Genomic DNA, 6353 nt, shown 5'->3' with positions numbered 1-6353 from the left:
GGCCAGGAACACCCCTAATCCAGGCTTGAACTGTCCAAAGGGCTGGGGAGGCCACCAAGCCCGGGCTGGGACAGGGCTGGAGCCCCCACTGTGAGCAATGACCTCTGTTTATGTAACAGCGGGGGGGGGGGCGCTCCAAGGTCATCGATCACTTCCTGCCCTCCACCTCCTGATTATCTTGGGAACAGCCATGCTCGAGGCTTCCCCCCCTCCCCATCTTTCTTCTGCTTCTGTAAATAAAACTTTGCATTTGTTCTGCAGTGATTAGGTGCAAAACTAATCCCAGGCTGGGGATTATTGCAGCCTTAACGAGCCGTGATCTGCCGCAGCCAGGAGCAGCAGGGGAAATGAGGGGATCTGGGATGATCCACTTGTCCCCCTCCTATCCAACAGCCTCTGCCCTTGGTCATGCCTGACATGAGGAAACTGAGGCCTGGAAGAGGCTCATTGCTCCCCAGAGAGGAACAGAAGGCAGGTGCCTGCCCGCCCACGCTCAGGTTTTTGTTTGCTTTCAATCCTCCTCCAAGCACAGCATGCTCAGAGGGAGGTGAAACCCCAACTGCTTGTCAGACCCCAGAGCCTGGAGCAGCCACCCCAGACGCCTGCACTCACCCTGTGTCCTTCCCACGGCCACATCCTGAGGTGTCTGCTTTACATCTCAGCACGCCGGGCACGCTGCTCTCCCCCCTCCCCAGCAGCACAGACCTGGCCTGCTGAGAGCTGGGTTGGAAGCCAAGTGTATTTTCAGCCTGGGAAAGCAGGCTGGTGCAGGTGTGCTCCATCCAGATCAGCTCCTCACATGTGATTTTGAGCCCACTCCCTCCCTTCTGTCCTATGAGAGGAAAAGAGGTCTCCAAGATCATGAAGATCCTACAAGTTTCATGAGAATTGCTTCCTGGAGGATAAAACTGAAGAAGCCACACTGCACACTCTCACCCAGGGGCTGCACCACAAGCTCAGCCCTAACTAAACATCAGAGAATCCTCACAGGAGCTGACCCTGTGCTGGGCTGGATGCTGGACACAGCTACAGAGGTGCAATGAGCTGTGGCCTCCTGCTCAGACAAACAACCCAAGCCCACAGCTCATCCAGAAAACAGAAGTGGACACCAGGTTAGCTTCACCACAGGTCCAAGGTCTATGCAGTAGATAAGATGGAGCTGGATACCAGTCCCCCTCCAACACAGGTTCAAGGTGCATGTGACAGATGGGATGCTGTTGGATACCAGGTTACCTTCAACACAGGTTCAAGGTCCATGCAGCAGATGGGCTGGGGCTGAACACCAGGCTACCCTCAACACAGGTTCAAGATGCATGCAACATATGAGACTGGACACCAAGAGACCTTCAACACAAGTTCAAGCTTCCTGAAGCAGATGGGCTGGGGCTGGACACCAGGCTACCTTCAACACAGGTGCAGAGTCCATGCAGCAGATGGAATGGGCTTGGATACCAGGTTGCCTTCTACACAGGTCCAAAATTCACCCAGGAGATCATAGAATCATAGAAAAGGTTGGAAATGACCTCAAGGATCATCAAGTCCAACCTGTCACCCAACACCTCCTGACTACTAAACCATGGCACCAAGTGCCACATCCAGTCCCCTCTTGAACACCTCCAGGGATGGAGATGGGGCTGGACACGACATTATGCCCAGTTCAGCCTGGGGGGGAGGATCAGAGTCCCACCTTGGAGCTGCTGGGCCATGAGGGGGGTGGCCCAGTGAGGCTTTTCTGGGCAATGAGGAGCTGGTGCCCTGAGGGCTCTGCCAAGCCCCAGCAATGTTTCAGGAGACACCTCTAAACCGAGGATGAGTTCCCTTCCCTGCTGTGATAACATCTGGAGAGATTTTGCTGCCTTCTGGCTCCTGCATCATGCTTTCTGCTGAAATTAGGAGGCTTAGCAAAATTACTCCCTAAGGAGGGGGGTGAAAATAAAAAGGAGGAGGAGGGGGGAAAAAGTAAAAGCAGAAAAAAGGAAGAGATTCCCCCTTGATCACAGAACTCCTTGATGAAGAGCAGCAGGTACCCCAGGCTGGGGGTGGGGGGGTCTGCCCTGCACCACCTTGCCCTTGGACCAGGCTCTGGGAAAAAGGATTTGCTTCAAAATCTCATGAATTCAAAGTAAGAAACACCCTGGGTCCCCTGCTGCAGCTCAGGCACATCAGAAACCCACTGTTCCTTTTTTTTGAGGTTTGCAGAAAGGTGGCTGGGGGTGGGGGGTGTCCCCCACTCCGTGGCCCCTCACTGCTGGTGGGGGCCCAGCCAAGCCAGGTCTATTCTTAGCTGGTGTGGCTGGGCAGGAGCAGGCAGGGTGCATGGGGCCGCGTTCCTCACATTCCCCTTCCCCGGGGACAAGGAGCGCCTGGAAATATGCAGCCACAGCTCGGCAGCAGCTGGAGGCCATCAGCAGGGGCCACCCTGGGCCATGGAGATGGGGGGAAGGTAGTGCTGGGGTGTCCCAGGGATGTGCTGAGCCATGATAGGGACCAGGGAGTCCCCATCCCTTTCAGCTCACTGCCTGTGGCTTCAGCCCCTGCAAGTCCTGTCTGGCACCATCCTCCCCTCCCTGCTTCTTCAGCACCTTGAAGGTGAATTTGGGGGCAAGTAGGGGACCCTAAAGTCCCCAGTTCCAAGCAAGCTCAGGCTCCACCCAGGCCTAGCTCCAAATTCCCTACCAATGGAACAGGGGTGAGGTCCAGTCCAAATGACACCCTTCTGATGCCCTTTCCATCCTCCACTGAGCATCAGGCATCTGGGTTGTGCCCCTCACACACCAAAAGCCCAGCTGGGTCCTACCCTTACCAGGGCATGCACCCGGGGCAGTGAGCTGGTCTGACCCTCTGCCCAGCCCCACAGAGCCCCCAACCTGTGTGGGCTGCATCCCCCCATCCCTGGGCTGCCTTGGCAGCTGAAACACAAAGCAGGTTCCACCTGTGTCCATGTGCCACGTCCCCAAGACAGTGGGGCCTCAAGTCGCACCAGGGGGAAGTTTGGGTTGGACATTAGGAGGAATTTCTTCCCCAGAAGCCCTGGACCAGGCTTCCCAGGGCAGTGGTGGAGTAACCAACTCTGGAGGAGTTTCAGAGCTGTGTAGATGTGGTGCAGAGGGCCACGGTTTGGTGGTGACCTGGCAGTGCTGAGCTGATGGTTGGACTCAATGTCCTTCAAGGTCTTTTCCAATCAAAACACTTCCAGGATTCTATGTTGGCTCCTACCTCCCAGGGCTCCCCATTGAGCTGACACTGTCTCAACAAGGCCTCACAGACAGTGGGGTGAGAACTGCCACAGCCCCAAGCAAGGAGGGAGCGTGTGGCCAAGGCCCTGGCACTTGGTTCCTCTCCCCCCAATGCCCAGGAGGGTTTCCGGCCAAACAGACCTGCGGCAGCCCCTGCCAACATCCCCCCTCCTGAAGACACATCCTGCCCTTCCCTGCAGCATCTCCATGCAGCCACCTGCTCCCCCTACCCGTCCTCCTGGCCCCAAGGCCTCGGGATGAGTCACGAGCCTGCCCCGTGCCTCAGTTTCCCTGGTGCGGATGGGCAGGATGTGGCCAGCATCCCCAAGCTGAGTCCCCATGGCTTTTCCTGCTGCCTCCAAGTGGGAAGTGGCTTCTTCCCATGAATCAAAGTTTGTCACTTGCTTTAATGTCACCGAGTCCTTCCCAGGTTTGCGGCCTCCCGTTGGGTCTCCCCCGCGACGCCGTGGCGGAAAGCCCAGGCTGAGGAGGGTTAATTTTGGCTGCACATTTAACTGCTGTTTATTTTGGGTGAGGTTTCTTCTCTCCCTTCTTTTTCTCTTCCTTTATATTTAGCAAACAAACAGTGGGGAAGGTGAAAGCCTGGAAAAAATACGTCAGGATTTGGAGTCAGGGGGTGGAGGAGGGAGACAGGACAAGGAGAATCTCACTGCAAAGTCCATGGATGTTCCCAATTCCTCCCTCCCCTCTCACAGCTAAGCTGGAAGAGGGGAGATTTAGACTGGAGATTAGGAAGACATTCTCGACAGTGAGGGTGGGGAGACACTGGAACAGGGCGGTTGCGGATGTCCCAGGTTCAAAGCCGGGTTGGATGAGGCCTTGAGCAACCTGGGCTGGTGGGAGGGGTCCCTGCCCATGGTGGGGGGTTGGACCTGGATGATGTTTAAGGTCCCTTCCAAACCATTCTATAATTCTATGATCCATGGAGCATCTTCCAAAAGTGAAGGGCAAACCAGGGGCAGTGCCAGGCAGCCAGGACACCTGAGCCCATCTAGGGACAGAGCTGGTGGCTGTGAGCAGCTTGAGGGACGGCGAGAGCCTCGTCTCTCCGTGCTGGCTGTGTTTGCAGTGTGCCTCTAATTAGAGAGCTGTGCAGAAATGCCGGCTCTGGGTTGGCAAACATTCCTCCCAGCAAGTGCCAGCCGACAGCTGCCGTGCTGGGATTCCAGTGGGCACCAGCCCCCTGCATCCCACACCTCCCACCCCAAATCCACACCCTGATCCGGGTCGACTCTCCTGGACCCTCTTCTCCAACGCACCTGAACCTGCCCAGGGCGGCACCTTGCCGGGTGGGTGATCATTCTCTGTATGGATCGGAGTTCCCCACAGAGATGAGAATTCCCTGCACGGATCAGAACTCCCTGCGCTCCCAAGTGGCTCCTTATGCACTTGTGTTGCAGGAGTAGGGAGGGGGTGGACACCCTTGGGAAGCACCCAGGTCTCCTTTGCTCTGGAAAGCAGGTGGTTTCCCACCGCTCCTCTGGCATGTGGGTAGGAAGGGAAGAGGAGGAAAGGAGCAAAACCTTGAAAACACTCAAGGAGGATGAGGAGGAGAGGAAAGAACTGAGCAAGGGAAGAGGAGGATGAGGAGGAGGAGAGTAGGGCAGGGAGGGGGAGGATTACTGCTGGGTTGAATTAGAGGGAGCCCTTTGGTTGCCTTGAACAGCAGGAGAATTTGCCCAGAGAGTCCAATTCTTCCTCTTTGGGATAAAATGTAAGCACAGGATTAACTGCAAACATATGCTTAAGACCCAGGGAATTGAAACAAGTCTGGGCATAGAGTGGTCCAAGGAGGGCAGGGAGGCAGGGCATGGACCAGCAGCCTCATGGACAAGCCTGGATCTGCAGGGGTGCACTGGGGAGACTGAGAGAGCCATGGGGGGATTGGAAGAGCTATGAGGGCACTGGGAAGCTCCTGGAGCTTAGTCAGTAATAACCTGAAAGGGAATGACATGACTCAACTCCATCTGCGAGGGCTGCCTGGGGAAGTGGGTCGGTATGGGAGGCTCTTCCATCAGCTACGTGCTGAGATAAGACTCTGGCCGGAGAAAGGAGGATCTGAGTGGTCCTATTGTCATGCCCAGAGCAGGGTAGTGCTTCCTTGGAGTCACCCCACAGACCCAGCCCTGGCAGAGGAGGTGGGGAGGCTGGGGCTGTGCCCTGGGCCGTGCCCACAGCCCCACTGGTGACCCTGTGCTCACCTCTGTGGGGGGCTGCGAGCCGGCACGTGCCCTCCCCGGCAGACAATCTGTGCCCACGTGACGTGTCCGTGAACATCCCGGACTGATTTATGGGATGAGAGGAGGGCAGGAGGCCAACCTTAAACCCTGACTGCCTGGTGATTAATAATCATAATTATGATCATATTAGCTGTAGTGGTAATAGTTTGCTATCCCTTTGCAGAACTGGTCATCCAGGAATCTCACAAGGCCGAGTGACCAGCATCCCTCTTCTCCAGCGAGGAAATTGCGGCACAGAGCTGTCTCCCTGGAGTCACCCAGTATATCAACAAGAAAACAGAAAAGGCAGGAGCCTGGACTCCGTGTCCCTCTCCCTCCCCCATGCTATTAAGCTGCATCTGTGTAATATAGAGCAAAACATCCTCCACGACTCGCAGTAAATCACGGCAGAGGCAGTGTGCAGAGTGGATGGGGGGGAGGTAATGGGTTTTTCACCCTCTTCGACAATAGAACAAGTTTTTCTCCACTGGGGAAGGATGACTTCTCTGAGAGACAGAGATAAAAGCAGCATCAGAGCTCTGAAATGAGCCTGAAAGGGCACCTGCTTTCTCTTGCCCACTTGCATCGCTGGCCCAGCTCTGGCAGGCAGTGTGGTGGGTCGAGTGCCCCACGGGCATGGCCTTGTCCTCGTGAGCATTGCTGAGGGGCACTGGAATATTAATTGAAAATCCCAGCAAACCACTCCTGCTGATGATAATGGACCATAATCCTCTTAGACCAATTTCATGCCTGAAAAACTGTGCATGACAAAATAGTAACAGCAAGCCCCTCAGTGGACACTGGCCTTAGCAGTGGGCCCAGGAGAAGAGGGCTGGACAGAGGGAATGTCTCAGGAAGGGTGATGGTCACCTTGGCC

This window comes from Melanerpes formicivorus, unplaced genomic scaffold (assembly GCF_026170545.1).
Source record: "Melanerpes formicivorus ecotype bairdi unplaced genomic scaffold, bMelFor1.0.p_v2 SCAF_100, whole genome shotgun sequence".
Taxonomy (NCBI): Eukaryota; Metazoa; Chordata; class Aves; order Piciformes; family Picidae; genus Melanerpes; species Melanerpes formicivorus.
The sequence above is the reverse complement of the archived record's forward strand: the minus strand, read 5'-3'. Positions refer to the sequence as shown.